A 17,038-nucleotide genomic window follows, 5' to 3' on the forward strand; every position below is an offset into this window, starting at 1 on the left:
CGGTTTCTAATCTCGATCGCAAGCGGCAAAACGAATGGCCGACGACGGTTGGGGGAGAAAGGGCGGCCGGCGGTAGTGGGGACACGGTGGCGCCGCCTCGGACATTGCCGGAACATCACCGACGAAGTGCGGGATTGAGTTACGGCCTACCAAACTCGACGAGATATGGTGCAATCGAAAGAGGAGGCGATGGGGATCCTCACCGAGGGCTTCACGATGGCTTGAGAGGTCTCGATGGTGGTCAACGACGGAGGAAAGGGGTGACAGCGATCGGTGCTTGACGGAGGCTCAGCTACAGCGATAGAGACTCAAAATTGACGGTCGGAGACGCTTTCACGGGACCCTGCGATGCCGGAGAGATGGTTGGTGGACCTCGGGGCGCAACAGGAATGGCTATTGACGGCGAGGTGGCGGCGGAACTCACCGGAGCTTGGTGGGATGGTTGTGTAGCGGCAGGACGACGTCGAGGAGCGACAGAGAAGACTTCCCGTGCTCCTACGGTGCCAGCGACGTCCTTAGACGAGACGTAGAAGGCTCGAGCACGACGGTCAGCGATGGCGGAGCTTCCGGACGACAATGGTGGCTCGGCGACGGGACTGCGATCTCTTGGGCGGGTGAGGGAGTGCGGGATGGGGGCACGGTGTGCTGCAAGGGCATCTATATAGCGCGAGCAGGGGAGCAGTCCGTTGCGGAGTCGTGGGCGCGGGCGTGGGGACGTGGGCGGCGGTTTCGCACAGCACGGGAAGTGGTTGCCGCGGCACAGGCCAAGCGAAGGAAAGGGGATGACAGGCGGGCCAAGGCTATCGGCGCGAGAGAGGGAGGAGTGGGTTGGACCGGGCTACGCTGCGCGAGGAGACGAGGTGCAGTAATACAAATGGGCGTCACACTAAACCTTTAATTTGCTGGCTAAATTCGCTGCTCTCGTTGATTCGTCAACTGGATCAGTATTGGATTAGAGCTAATTGTGATGGGTGAGTCGTTAGTTCTTCCTGCAGCCGGTGACTGCAGGGCAGAAGGCTTCCCGTTTATGAGGGCGCAGTCAGGGAAACGACGGGCTGCTAGAGTGGCGGCTACGTGTTCGATGGATCGTGGCATGGGCCATCTCCGCCGGGCCCGACCCGACGCCTCTTGACAATTTGACTACGGCTAGCCGGTGCAACACGCATGCCCTGGTTGCCTCACACCTGTTCCTGGGATCAGGTATATATACAGCCTAGATTGGTTGGGGGAGTCAAACACGACATCTCTCTCGAGCTCGTGTTATGTCTTTTAGGTTTGGCGGTGAATTAACCCTACGGGCATCCTTTGATCCTCGTAGCAAAAACAGCATACTCACTTGGATCAGGGCCCCTGTTCGTGGATTACTTTGGGAAAGATATTCTTTTCCCGAGGAGAATATATGCGCTTCTGTGTCCACATATTGTGGGGAACAGATTAGAGCGAGGTCTGCCAGCAGCTAGCGTATATATAAAGCTTCCAATATAATACCATGATGTTTTTTTAGGACTAAAAATAATACTCTTATGTTAGAAAGAAACTGTACATGCATACGCGGGAGTATACTAGTAGTACACTGCATACATACAGGCCAATTGCTGAATACACGCCATGACCAAAGAGTCGCCGTCGCCGACATGAAATACTAGGAGAGAGAGAGACGTACGTCGGCTGGTTAGTTAGCTGCGCGCGCCGCGTGGAGTTCTCTCAGCATGGCTGCTGTCAGCAGAGAGATCATCAGGCCATCCGTGGAAATAATTAAGCATCGCCTTCTATAAATCCAACGATTGATACCAGGGCAGCTGTGCCGCACTGCACTTCAAATTTGCTTCCATCACTAGCGTGAGAGAGAGAGGGAGAGAGAGAGGAGCTTCGCAAAAGCAAGAGAGGGGATCGGGTCTGACCCATCGATCGGCGATGGCAGCGAACTGCCTGGACATCCTCATCGCCATCATCCTCCCGCCCCTCGGCGTCTTCCTCAAGTTCGGGTGCGGGCACGAGTTCTGGATCTGCCTCCTGCTCACCTTCCTCGGCTACATCCCCGGGATCATCTACGCCGTCTACGCCATCACCAAGTAGATCGCTGCCGGTCCAAGGTGACTGCCCGCCCTGGCAAGCTGCTAGCTTCTGCTTCCTGATCCCTCAGCTTTACTAATTCTCTCTGCTAGCTTACATGCTCTCGTACTACTAGTAATTAACATGCTTCCTCCTCTGTTCTTCTTTCTGGATGCAGGGATGCTGGTGCCTGATGCGTGGCATCGTAAATATGTATCGGAAGAATATGTAATCTGAGTGACCCTGTCCTTGTTCATCTTCTTCTTCTTTTCTTGTTTACTCGTCGCGTGGCGTGACACCGATTCTGTGAACATGTGTCTTGTGTACTAGTATGTGTGTGAAACTGTGATTCGTATGTGGTTGTTAAGGTGTTCATCTAGTTGATCGATCATTGGAAGGTTCAGAACTGATTGCCGTGTTTCAGTTCAAGTGTATGATGCAGCCAGAGTGACTTGTATGTCCTTTTTCCTTCCCTGAACGGGAAGACGCCCATGAAACCATACAGCTAGTTCATTGGTTTCGAGCAACACACACACGAGACCAGAAACAGAGCAAATTTTATTCAACTCATCAACTGATTGCACCACCGTTTAATTTACTCAGAATTCAGAACCCATAGATTCGGCCGCCGTCAATTTTAGTTCACTCAGATTTGCATATTCAGCTGCCGAATTTTCCCCTTTCCTTGCCATTAGTTGTCAACCCGGATGATGCACCTGAGGCTCTTCTGCTGCAGGAGCAGGTCGAAGGCCGTGTTGATGTCCTGCAGGCCGACTTCGTGTGTGATCAACCTGTCCAACTCCAGCTCCTGCACACAATTACACACAACAACGGATCACCTATTAGCAGAAATTGCCAAGAAAAGACATTAATTACCTTGAGCTTAGAGACTTTTCCGAGGAAATTCACACGAAACAGTTCATTTCCAGCAGGAATTCCGAAGGAAAAAAACTATCTTAAGCATCTTAAAAACCTCTTTATTTAACTCCCTATAACTAAATTTAGAAATTTATAAACTAAAATTATTCTTAACAGACTCCTGTCTACCTATCTTTAGATCATGCCCAACGGATTTATTTCGCGGTCTAGAATACTTTCACGAAGGGATTTTCGTTTCCTTCAACGTTTCAATCATTTATCTTTGCGATTTCCTTCCCGAAAAATTCTCAAAGTCATTCCTCCAAAATAGGATTCTACCTTATTTCTCTTTACGAATAAAAAATAAAAACAAGAAAAAGAATGATGCGAACGAGAAAAAAAATAAGAACAAGAAATAAGTGTGATAGCTCTTGTACACTGATGTCTTTTCTGGTCGTTGATCGAGTAGAACTTTGGGAGAGGGGATGATGCGGACAAGTTGCTCGAGGATTTGCTCGAACAGCATGGCGAGGTGGTGTACAGCTCTGGTGGACCTCTGACTCCGGCCGTTGAGGCCGACGACGACAACGAGTGCTTGTCCTGTATTCGATCCTGTTCTTTCTCTCGGATGGGCCAACCTATAGACAGGCTGTCTTGAGTTGTTGCAACCCAGGTACAAAAGTAAATATCAGGCTATTAGAGTATATAAGACAAGAAATAAAGTGTCGTTTAAGAACAACGAGAAAATTTAAAGAGAATCTTTTAGATATGACTTTCTATACAATTATAGAAGATGAGTTTTAAAAAATCTGTTGAAAATGTTTTTATAGAGTTATTGCGGAGGCCTGAAAAATAAAGCAAGTAGAAGGCGAATAACGCCAGCCCGATCGAGAAGGTGGAGGCTGCCGCCACCGGCGACGGCGGCGTGGCTGGCCCTTCATCTCCTTCGCCAATGTTGTACGGTTGCACTGCAGCTGCTGCACATGTGGTCCACGTTCTGCATACGCATTCTACTAGGCGAATGTCAGATGATCTAAGAAGATCAACGTGGCGTCGGTTGCTTGCTTGCGTTCACAGCGCATACCAGAATACTTTTCCCAAGAAAGGAGATGCTGACTAATCTAAGATAAAACCATGAGAGAATGACAATGAGTTGCAGCCTTTAGTTCAGATTATTAGGCCAAGACTTTAAGTGGGGGCCTGCACGATTGTGGAAAATTGAAGGTGCTAGTTTGCTTGTCTGTTTCCTGTATTTTCATTTGCGAACAAAGCTGCCATTTTTCTAGTCAGTTTCATTGCGACAGACATTTGTTTCGTTCCATCCTTTCTTCCAAATTACTGACTAGGTTTCCCATTACTTTTTTAAAGACGAACCGACAATAGAGCTGCTTGTTATATTAAATAGGAGAAGCAAAGTTTACAAAGCTGCTAGAACAAAGGGATAAAAAAGCCGACCGAAAACGCCAGTCGGATAAGACAGAAAGACATATTCTCCCAAAAATAGGCACTCTATGCGTTGTGCTCCTGCAGATGCCTAAATTTCTGCCTCATCTCTGATTCTCTGGGCTAAGGTAAGCGTATATTGCTCGATGTTCTTGAAAATCCGCTCGTTGCGCTCTTTCTAAAGTTCCCAGCAGGTAAAGACAATAAGGGATTTTAACTCTTTTTTAAGGATGCTTGGGCTGACTAAAAGAGATATCCACCATTGAAGCATGGAGGTTGAGTGTATCCACGAGGAAGAATGCAAAGCTGGTTGAGTAATCCGATCTACAATGAGGTCCCAAACCCTTCTAGAGAATTTGCACCCCACGAATAAATGGTAATGACTTTTCAGGGTGCGTCTATAGAGCGGGCAGCGTGGATTGTGAGGTCATCCTCTACAAGAAAGCCTGTCAGCAGTCCAAAGTCTGCTTTGGAGAGCCAGCCAAGCAAAAAAAAAAAAAAAAAAAAATTGGAGGGGGCCAGACCTTCCAAATGATTGCCTGAAACTCAGTGTCAGAGGCACCATAAAAATTTTGTATGCAGAAACAGCCAAATATTCCCTTGAAGATATGAGCTTCCAGGATATGTCATCATATACGTTTGGATGTAACACAACTTACTGGATTGTTGTCCAAAGATCCACCATCTCCGCGATAAAGCGAGCGGTGACTCCCACCATGGACTCAGGGCCTAATATCCAAGCATTATTTGTAATGGCCTCTAGAAGGGTACAACTTTTGGCCTTTGATTTTTGGAACACCAGAGGAGCTAAATCCTTTGGGTGTTGCCCTTGAACAAGCTGATCGCTAGAAAGAAATGCGCTCACCACTCCCAATAGTGATGGTAGTACACGCTGCAAAGAGGAGCTCATCCATATCATTACAAGGGATTTCCAACCCCACCCCTGGTAGAGGTTGGGACTTCCATTATTGCCAAAGCCATTTGAGTCGTAGGCTTCTAGCAAAACTCTCTATGTTAAGAATTCCTGGACCACCTAGGCCTGTCAGTCTACATACCCGCTTTCAATTGACTTTACATTTGCCACCTGTTAGCTCTTCTGTGCCCTTCAAGAGGAAGCACATTTTGATCTTGTCCAGTGCCTTAAGGACTTGCTTTGGAGGATTAGCGGCAGAAAGGAAGAAGATCAGTTGAGAGGAGAGAATCGACCTGACAAGGGTTAGCCTCTCACTCAGCACCATAAACTTCCCTTTCCATCCGGCGAGAGAGGCCACGCCTTATCAAGAATCGACTGGAAGTGTTCCTGCTTCAGTCGCCGTACAGTTAGAGGAAGCCCAAGGTACTTCATGGGGAAGGCAAAGAGATGCTGGGAGGTCTGTGAGATTGACTGGTAACATAACAAAACATGTAGGTATCATAGTTTTCAGAGCAAGAATAGACCACAATATATCAGATAATGGCCGGCTTCCTGATGTTATCCAGTAGTCTAGGGAAAGTCTTCTTCAGAGGCTTATGGTCTGTTTGTTTTAGTTTTAGATTATGAGAATCCAGTCCATTTTGTACAATCTGTGGAAGATCTTTCCCAATAGATTGTGGATTATCAGATTTTATAGTACAACTTAACTTGTGGATTGGGAGAATAAGCTTTTATATTATGACATTTGTTTTTGCTTTTGGGGCTAAAATCCATAATTAGAATAAAAAATAAACAAGGCCTTAATAGTGTGACTTATCAGGAAGAAGGTGCGCATCAACTCTCAGCACACCGTTCCTCCTCGTCCTGCACCAAATCTGCATTTAGTCATTTACATATGTTATCCTGTTGTTGCAGGCGTAATACATGTCCTCATAAACCATTTGGGCTGAATTAACTTGCCCTGCTGATCTTGGCATCCCTACCACTGTAGCTAGCATACTGGGTAGTCTAACCAACTGTTTTCAGCCCGGTTCATCCATCGCCACCTGCAAAGCTCAAGAAAGCATGGTGGAGCCCGTCGGCAATGCAGAAAGGTTTACAACCACCGCAATGTTTTCGGAACCTATCCTTGAGCTGCAACACTCAGCCTGGGGAGGAGCAGAAGAAGGCGAAGGCACTTCTGAACCTTCAGCAGAGTGCTCTATATGCTTGGAGAGGTGCGGCGATGCAGACAGACTCATCCAGCTACACTGCAAGCATGTCTTCCACTCGGCCTGCCTGGAGCTGTGGCTGCAGTCTCGCGGCGACTGCCCATACTGCAAGGCTAGCGTGCTCCTAACAACAGATTGAAACTGAATCAGAATGACCACAAGTCCAGCGCCTACAGAACCTCTCTAAGCCTTAACCATGTTACTGCTTAGTGCTTAACTCTTCTTCTAGTACTATGTTTTCCATTGACAAATGAGGTGATGTCACTCATGTCATTGTCTGCGGCTTCATCAATTAGCATCCTATATATGTATCCTGGCTGTTGTAACTGTATATATTATGAGAGAAGGAATAAGCTGGCTATTGTTCCATCTTCCTGTTAGTAAACTTGTGCTTATGTTTTAATTTGGTGTCGGTGTTCCATTTGATCAGAGCACAATCAATTTGTTATCTGATTGTGTGCATCGTCGTGGACTGAGGCATGCGAGTTCATGCAGTCTTCAGGTTCAGTCATTCGTCAGGCACGCAAGACTGGCAAAAAAGGCGTGGGGGATAGTGCACGTCTTGCTTGGTCATGGCGTGAATGGAGGCAAATTAGTAGTGTAATCAGTCAATAAATAGATTGAGAAAACTCCGAAAAGGCTGCAGCTTCACACAGCGCGAAAATTGATCTCTGAATCTCGGCGTGTTCTTATTCAGTTTCGTCAGTTACTGTAGCACACACGAAAATATTCAGACTTTCGTCAGAGCATTAGCGGCTGTGCGTGTGAGGGAGTCTGAGCGATTTCCAACAATGGGTCTCAGAGCATGTCCATCCACGACCTAAGTGATTCGATGTCTTCATCGTGGGCTCTAGCGGGTGTAGGGTCTCGCACTCCCCCGCGCTGACAACGCCCACTATCTCCATCTCTGTGTCGACCGTGACATTGTGACAGCGGAGGGCGAGATGTCGTCGTCCAACGTGTCGTCAAGGAAGTCAGCGGGTCTGCGTCGTATTCACTCCTCACGAAGATGAACTACGACGACTTGGGGTGTTGATGATGAAGGTCATGCTCTAGGCGCGTGGCTTGTGGGATGCAGTGGAGCACGGCGAGGTTGAGCTGCAGGAGGATCGCATGGCGTTGAAGCGATTCTCCGTGCGGTCCTGTAGGAGAATATTTTGATATTGGTCCTGAAGAGGACTGCGGAGGAAGCTTGGGACACGGTGAGGACTATGCGCATTGGCTCAGACCGAGTGCGCAAAGCAAGTGCTCAGAATCTCCGCAAGGAATTCGAGAGCATTGCGTTCCAGGATGGTGAATCTATGGATGACTTTGCCATGTGGCTCACTGGCGTCGTGAATCAGCTGGAGATATTTGGAAATCCGGAGCCTCAACACAAGGTCGTTGAGAAGTATCTATGCGTCGTGCCATCCAAGTTCTCTCAACTTGCGTTGTCAATTGAAACCTTGCTTGATTTGTCAGAATTGACAGTGGAGGAGGTGACCGGCCGGCTAAAAGCAGCCAAGGATCGGTTTGAACCACCATTGTTTGCCGGCACTGGTGGCAAACTTCTGCTCACTAAAGAGGAGTGGGTCGCATGAATGCAGGAGCAACAACATGGAGAAGGAGCACCAGGCAGTATGCGCCGACATCCTCCCCGGAGGAAAGCGGCCGAGAACAGTGACACCAACTCGGTCACTGGCACCTCGCGGGACACTTCGAAGGATAATCATCGCAATGGTAGGAAGATCAACCATTGGGCAAGAGATCGCCAGAGCAAACCTAAGAAAGCTAAGGTTCACCTCGTTCAAGGCAATGATGTGGAGCAGACACTTTTGCTGGCAAAGAAAGCCTTAGTCACCGACAACAATGTGACGGTCCTTGTCATCACCGTCGCACCATCACCGTCACATACTCCACTCAAGCTAGTGGAGGTCAAGGTGTTTGCACACCTGAACAACGAGGAGGAGTGCGATGTCGCCGTCTGGTACCTCAACACGGGTGCAAGGAATCATATGACGGGAGCGCAGCGTGCCTTCACTGAGCTGGACACAGGAGTTCGCAGGACCGTCACATTCAGCGATGGCTCGATGGTCGACATCGAAGGGTGTGGAGTCACCCTCTTTAAGGGAAAGGGCGGCGAACACCACACTCTCACGAGGGTGTATTACATCCCAAAGCTCACCACAAATATAGTGAGCCTTGGCCAGCTGGACGAAGGAGGGTGTCAAGTCCTCATTTACGGTGGAGTTCTGCGCGTTCATGACCAGTAGTGATGTCTCATCGCCAGGGTACAACGATCGATAAATCGCTTGTACACGCTGCAGCTCACCATTGCCCGTCCTGTGTGCCTCTCCACTCGTAGCAATGATCAAGCGTGGCTGTGGCATGAGCGATTCGAGCATCTACACTTCAATGCTCTTCGCAAGCTAGGGTGCCGGGATGGTGCGTGGTCTGCCTCAAGTCGATCACATGTCGCAAATATGTGAGAGCTATGTTAGGAAATTAGTCATTGGTAGAAGCAATAGATCGATCTACTGAGACAATACACACAATCACAGACGACACCAGAGGCACGATGTTTGTTAACGAGGTTCTGCCGAAGCCTACATCCCCGAGGCATGACTATGAGCGCTCCTCCCCAACTAGCAACACCGGCCGCTTCTCAGGGTTCCGGCAGAATTGTCGCCCCCTGCGAACCTGTCGCTATGCCATCATGGTTACAAACAGTGGTCCTCCTCTCATATTTATAAGGAAGCCTGAATACAGGAGTTCTACTAGGATTCTACTAGAGTCTTACTATGATTCCACCATATACCGCTATTACAACTCCAAGTCATATACGTAACCAACTCTGTACAATTATTCAATACATATCCAACAAACTCCACCATGACAAATAATCTGCCACCTTGAAGTTGTCATGCGCAAACCTCCCTGTACACCAGACTTGAGTTGTCGACTTTGCCGCTCAACGAGAGCTGCCTGATGAGTTTCACTGAGACTCACCACCTTCTAGAGACACTGCTATCCCTACAACTTCAGACTACATAACTCCACCTGCAACTGAGCACTTTTCTCTTCTATCAACACAACCTCTTTAAGTGAAATCTGATTCCTCTTTAGCTTTGACACATGCCTGACTCCCCGAAGCACACAACTTATTATGGATCTTGATTTTGATAGTACCTTACTCTAACAGCTTGATAGCCTAAAAACAACTCCCTGTTGGGCGTCACATGAAAAAGTCAACTGAATCTGATACCCATGCTCACAATTGATTGCTTCTTGATACTAAGAACTTTACTATTGCTTTCCAAGTCACACACAAAAATTGCCATACTAGCATTGCTCTTTCACCTAACTGTCTAGGTTACGATTCTCTAACGTCTTACACCATAGTCTCCTGCAGTCCCAGACCAACCAGATTACTTTAGTTGCAATTTGAGAACATCTTTACTTCCTTCCAATTCAGCCCTTGAAGCATCTTCATGCCCATCGATCCACACTTTAGAAACCTGTTGCCACAATTTGTATCGATCCGCGCCCTTGCTGATTTGGAAGCGCGCAAGCCATCTCCAATGCAAACCTGCATCTTGAGTTCACACCACGTGTTGCCACGCCACCACAGAGAACAATCACCACTAGCCCACACACTCCTATGTCGTTGTTTCTAGTCTCTTCATCTCTGCTATTCGCGGTATGGTTGGCCTATCGCCGCTAGGTTGTTCACTCTGCACCATGGTATGTTCACCCTCTAAGTAAACTGTCCGTCACCCTTCTCTGTACTGTCCATCATGTGCCCGCAAACTGTCTGAACATCACTATCGAACTCTTATTAGTCGCCATGCGCATCACGACTAAACACCATTGACAACCCATGCTCATCACCAAGCACTACAACACCAGCCTAAGGTCTAGTCAATCGGTCGACTACCTCTACTCCTTCGCCTGTTGCAATATTCATCAGTGTCTATGCGACCTCCTATCATGTTTCAGTGCCTGCGCACCTTGTGTCTGCGACCTACTGTCGCACTCTAACACCTACATACCTCGTGCACATCTACACAACACACCTTGTCACATATACATCGACCCATTCAGCACCAGACAAAAATCTTAATCTCTCATCACCGAATATCAGACTATTCGCTCTCGCCATGAATTGTCTGTCTGGATTCATCACTGAACCCGCTACCGACGTCAAAATGTAGCACGAGCCACGAGCCATGGACTCCTTTTTCTCCTGAAAGAGAAGAAAAAAAACACCCACACACACAAAAAGACCGCCGCACACCATCTGGTTCTCCCTGGATGACCTGCCAACCTGGGCCCACCATCGTCGTCCTCTCGCACGCGCCATCTCTGCCCAGCATGCCCAACATGGCTGAGAGCATAGCCAACTCTATCACCGGCCAACGTAGCTGCCTCAGCTTCATGGAAGACCAACTGTGTGATCAGTGCCCAGCCAGGCTCCAGCGCACCCAATAGCCCAGCGGCCCTTGTCTGTCGCACCCGAGCCGCCCGGCCTCCTGGGCCTAATAGCGCCCGACGGCCCACGCCATGCACTGGCCTCCCCAGCCTGCTGCTCTGGGCCGCCCTCTGCTTCGGCCTGCTCCACAAGTACCACATGAGCCACACGTCTGACGGGCTGACATGGACACCCCCGAGCGTCAGGTCGCCCGGCCTCCAGAGCTGTGTCTTGGCCCGCCTATGGGCCACTAACGCCCTGTCGGCCTAGCTCAGCTACGCCACTATGACAGCCCACAAGCTGAGCACCTGGGCGCCCCCGAGCGGCTCCAGCCCATGCGTGTGAGCCGCGGCGCTTCACCAGACCTAGCCGCCCACGAGCCATGTTGCTCTGGCCAAGCACAACACCTAGCGCCCATGCACCAAGCGCCCTCCAGCTAGTCTCCGGCGCCAATACGAACATGAGCCGCCCACCTGAATCGATCCGAACTCCATCAGCGCCCAAGCGACCAAATCCACCACCTCTAGGCCACAAACACATCAGTGTCCGATTCATGATGGAGTTCATCCGTCTCGTCACGGCGGAACCCGTCACCGACTAGGTCACCTACGAGCGCCCTGCATGAGCTCCACAGCATGATGCCCTCCACGGTCGGGTTTGCGAACACCTCCCACGACCCCGCAACAGGGTCAAACGCCTCGCCGGAGCCTCCATCGGGTACCCGCCAAGCACAATGAACCAGCCACCAATGCAGACATCTCTGCACCACGCATCTGTGTCGCCGCCATTCGACTAGCAATCCTAATTACTGCCGACACTCATGTCGACCCGCCGCGACCATACGTGCCTCGCCCGCGTGCACCAGCTGCCGTCATACTCCACCTTACGCTGTGTCTGCCCTGCACAGCCCATGCATTACACGACGCCTTCTAGAAGCATAATTCTCGCGCCTCCACGTGATCTTCCATGCACCACCTCTAGATCTAATCCAACCATGGCTCTGATACCACTTTTTAGGAAATTAGGCATCGACAGAGGCAACAGATCAATCTACCGAGACAATACACACAATCACAGACAACACCAGAGGCAGGGTGTTTGTTAACGAGGTTCAGCCGAAACCTGCATCCCCTGAGCATGACTACGGATGCTCCTCCCTAACTAGCAACACTAGCCATTTCTTAGGGTTTCAATAGAACCGCCGCCCCTTACGAACCTGTCGCTATACCATTATGGTTATAAATAGCGGCCATCCTATCATATTTATGAGGAGGCCTAGATACAAGAGTCCTACTAGGATTCCACTAGAGTCATACTAAGATTCCATCATGTACCACTAATACAACTCCAGATCCTCTACGTAACCAACTCTGTATAATTATTCGACACATATCCATCAAGCTGCATTGTTGCCAAGCAACATCGAGCATCGTTTCCTGCACAGGCGCGCTATAGCACAGATGGCCTTCTGGACCTCGTCCATGGGGATCTGTGTGAGCCAATCACACCCATGACTCCAAACGCCTGGCACTACATCCTACTCCTCGTGGATGACCGGAGCTAGAACATGTGGTCAACGCTATTGGCTGCGAACAGTGAGGTGCCAACTGCCATCCGGAGGTTCAAGGAGGCAGTGGAAGTGGAGACCGGATGAAATTGGCGAGTACTTCAGACAGATCATGGTGGGGAATTTACCTGTGTCGAGTTTGCCGAATACTGTGCAGACCTTGGAATTCAACATCACCACTCGACGTCGTATTCCCCACGGCAGAACTATGTTGTCGAGTGAAGAAACCAAATTGGTGCTAGCCATGGCGCGGAGCATGTTGAAGGCGTGTGACATACTGGCTGAATTCTGGGGAGAGGCAGTCACGACGGCTGTGTTTCTTCTCAATTGAGCTCCGACAAGGAGTGTCGAGGGCATGATGCCCTACGAAGCTTGGCACGGGCGAAAGCTAGCGGTGCACTTCCCGCGGACATTTGGGTGTGTGGCCCATGTCAAGAACACGCGCCCGCACTTGAGCAAGCTTGAAGATCAGAGCAAACCAGTGGTGTTCATTGCATATGAGGCTGGCTCGAAGGCATACAATCTCTACGATCCTTCCTCCAGACATGTACTCGTGTCATGCGACGCCATGTCCGACGAGAGCACAACGTGGGATTGGAGCACAAAGGGCGGTGACCCTTTCGACAGCTAATCTGAGTTCACGATCGAGCACATGGTGACACAAATGCACAATGATATACTTCCGAGTAGCACTGGGGAGGTCGAGGCGATCAGGCGTCGGCGACGGTTACCCAAACTTTGGCGTTGGGCACTGGACTAGAAGGGGGTGGAATCCCTGCTGTGGGTCCGGCTCTGGTGTTTGCAACGCCACTGTCACACCACTCCGACCGTTGTGATGCTGACCATGATGACTGCCTAGCTCTATTCCGCACCATCGACAATGTGATCGGGGACGCCACACCACCAGGACTTGCTCTACGGCAGCTCAACGCCGCCGAGCTGTTTCTCCAGGTCATAGAAGAACCAACATCTTTCACTGAAGCTGAGCGACATCAAGCCTGGCATCGTGCAATGATCGAGGAGATGGGCTCAATTGAAGAGAACAAGACATGGCATCTTGTTGATCTGCCGCCAGGACATCGGCCGATTAGGCTGAAGTAGGTCTACAAGGTAAAGAAAGATGACAATGGTGTAGTGGTGAGGCATAAGGCCCGGTTGGTGGCAAAAGGGTATGTGTAGAAGCCGGGAGTTGACTTTGATGAAGTATTTTCTTCGGTGGCGCGGCTCAATTTCGTGCGTGTCCTGCTGCGCTTACTGCTCAAAAGCCTGGTTGGTGCACCACATTGATGTCAAGTCTGCATTTCTGAATGGTGAACTTGTCGAGGATGTCTATGTTTTTCAGCCACCAGGATTCATCATCGACGGTCAAGAAGACAAAGTGCTGAAGCTTGACAAAGTGCTGTACACATTGCGCCAAGTGCCACACGCATGGAATGCAAAGCTTGATCAGTGTCTTTGCACCCTCGGCTTCAAGAGCAGCTTATTTAAACATGCCATCTATGCGCGTGGTCATGGAGTGTCACGGCTGCTAGTTGGAGTCTACGTTGATGACCTTATTATCATCGGTGGGGATCATGTTGAATTTGGCAAGTTCAAGCAATAAATGCAGAAGCTATTCAAGATGAGTGATCTTGGGTTACTCAGTATCTACCTCAGTATTGAAGTGAAGCAAACCGAGGAGGGAATTAAGTTGATCCAATCAACATATGCTCAATGCATTCTGGACAAGGCAGGTATGCACGATTCCAATCCTTGCCATACGCCGACAGAACCTCGATTCAAGTTGAGCAGATCAAGTTCAGCCCCTACGGTGGACACTACTGAATATCACGGTATTGTCAGGAGCCTGCGGTATCTAGTGCACACACACCCTGACATCACATTTATAGTCGGTTATGTGAGCAGGTTCATGGAGAATCCCACCTTTGAACATTTAGTAGCAGTGAAGCAAATCCTTCGCTATATTGGTGGGACAGTTCACTATGGGTGCCATTTTCGGAGGGTGGATAGTGAAATATTGCTAACCGGCTACAATGACAGTGACTTGGCCAGGTGTAGCGAAATGACCTTATTAGGCTATTTTTGTGATTTTGGTGATTAATGATAACATAGTCAATGAGACTAACATATTTATCAAGAATATATATTAGTAGGTCTCATGAATGCAATACATGAAGAAGCCACCACAACCGGGATAAAGTTGGACTGAATTGGAGAAGTCCCAGGAAGAGTTACCTCACCGGATAGTCCGGTGCTCTGGGTGTTGAATTCACTGGAGCATATTAGACAAAGGGGGAGAGAGGGATGAAGACCTCACTGGAAGGTCCGGTATATGTGTTGTACACACCGGAGGTTTAACACCAGACTAATTTACACAGAGAGGGTGCCAAATGTTGAAGAACTAAGTTTAGGGCACCGAATAGTTCGGTGATGGAAAGTGAGTGCACCAGAGGCTTCACCGGAGCATTTCTTGCAGAGGCGATTCCAAGTGTTGAAGAACAAAGATGAACTGACCAGATGGACCGGTGTCAAAAGGAAGTGCACCGAAGGCTTACACCGGAGTATTTTTCACAAAGAAGAAGTGGCGTAGTTTGGCTCAGGATAACTCACCGGATAGTCCGGTGATGGAGATGAAGTATACACTAGAGTGTCCGGTGTTCACAGAGGCTTGAGTGGGGGTTTCAACAGCTAGTTTTTGAAGATGTACTCACCGGATGATCCAGTATAGTACCAATGTTCTCACCGGATCATCCGATGTTAACAGCTTTTCTGAGCCGTTGGAAAAATGGCTAGTTGGCGGGTTTGAGGCTATAAATACCCCTCAACTCAGTCATTTGAAGGTGTGGTATGCTGCTAGAGTCCAGAGAAACCCTAATACACTTGAGAAGACATCCAAGCCATCAAAGTGCTAAAAGTGATCATTCAAGACAATTAGCACATAAATTAGGGAGTAATTAGTGCTATTAGGCATAGAGAAAGTGTTGCTAGGTGATTGCTGCCTAGAGAGTAGATCAAGGAGTGATCCAAGCTTGTACCTCTTGGTACGCCGGCACCTTGGAATCTTGGTGACTCACCAGCAAACTTGTTGATCTTCGACTTGGTGTGGAACGGCAGCAAGACACGTGTATAGGGACGCGAAGATCTTTGCCTTGGTGGCTCAAGCTCCGAACTGAGCACGGCGGTAAGGTACAAGAAGAGAGGCTTGTGTTGAGGCCTTGCCTTGATGGCTTGGTGGCTCATCCGAGTTGAGATATTGTCTTTGTAACTTTGTGGCTCAATAGCTGTGACTGGGTACCGACCGAGAGCATATCCTTGGTGGAGCTCCAACGTGGACTAGGGGTGGCATTCATTCCATCGATACCACATGATAAAAATTACTTGTGCAGAGTTTGCTCTCTCTACCTTATTTACGTTTCCACATTTACTTACTTGCAATTTACCTTCTTAGATAAGTTGCAAGCGCTTTTATCGGTAGAGTAGACACACTAGATAAACCTAGAGCAAATTTAGATAGAAATTGATATAGGTTTATCTTGTGTTATTTTTGGAGCCGAATAGTTTCTAAGTGTCCTAATTCACCCCCTCTCTGTTAGGACGTCATCGATCTCTTCACTGAGGATGTTGATACACGCAAGAGCACAAACTGTGTGTTGTTCCTCCTCGGCGCAAATCCAGTGAGCTAGCAATCTCAGAAACATAATTTTGTAGCATTGTCCTCATGCGAAGCAGAATACATTGCAGCGATAATAGCAGCTTGTCAAGGAGTTTGGCTACCACAATTACTGCTGAGCTGAAGGACGAGAAACCATATGCTTTTACTCTGAAGATCGACAACAAAGTCTGCAATTGCCCTCAGTAAAAATCCAGTCTTTCATGACCAAAGCAAGAATATAGAAACAAGGTATCACTTCATTTAGGAATGCATTGAGGAGGGCAAAGTTGAGGTAGACTTTGTGGAGAGTGAAGGGCAACTAGCAGATATCCAGACCAAACCACTCGGGCATGTGGAATTTCAGAGACAACGTGCTCGACTTGGAATCACACAGGTTAGTGAGAAGCACAAGGTTTAGGGGATGAAATTGTTAGTAAACTTGTGCTTATGTTTTAGTTTGGTGTCGGTGTTCCATTTTATCAGAGCACCATCAATTTGTTTCCTGATCATGCGCATCGTAGTGGACTGAGGCATGCGAGTTCATGCTGAGTCTTTAGGTTCAGTCGTTCGTTAGGCGTGCAATACTTTGGTGGAAAAGGCGTCGGGGATGGCACACATCTTGGAAGGGAAAATAGAGATGGTCTGACTCTAGCTACATATATTTGGTCTGATATTGGAGCCTTAACACCTGAGGAGGCAGCTAGTCTTATACAACCTTTTTTGGCTGATGAGGTTGAGAAGGCTATTAAAGAGATGAAATCAAGTTCAGCTCTTGGCCCTGATGGTTTCTCAGTGGCTTTCTACAAACAGTTTTAGGGGCAATTGAAATATATCTTGGTAGAGATGTTTGATTTGTTCTATAAAGGTGAATTTAACCTTCATAGATTGAACT

The 17,038-nt window shown here is 48.6% G+C and overlaps 1 long non-coding RNA gene and 1 pseudogene across 1 annotated transcript; one reads left to right on the forward strand and one right to left on the reverse strand.

Annotated features, from left to right (window-relative positions):
• Positions 1 to 2,589: 2,589 nt before the first annotated feature.
• On the reverse strand, positions 2,590 to 3,465 carry LOC133885702 (uncharacterized). The gene is made up of 2 exons (XR_009903252.1): positions 3,348 to 3,465; positions 2,590 to 2,860 (listed from the first exon to the last, which is right to left on the reverse strand). It is a non-coding gene; the product is annotated as an uncharacterized LOC133885702 (long non-coding RNA).
• A 1,604-nt stretch (positions 3,466 to 5,069) lies between these two features.
• LOC133885033 (uncharacterized) lies at positions 5,070 to 6,674 on the forward strand (annotated as a pseudogene).
• The last annotated feature ends 10,364 nt before the right edge of the window (positions 6,675 to 17,038 follow it).

This window comes from Phragmites australis, chromosome 11, assembly GCF_958298935.1.
Source record: "Phragmites australis chromosome 11, lpPhrAust1.1, whole genome shotgun sequence".
Taxonomy (NCBI): Eukaryota; Viridiplantae; Streptophyta; class Magnoliopsida; order Poales; family Poaceae; genus Phragmites; species Phragmites australis.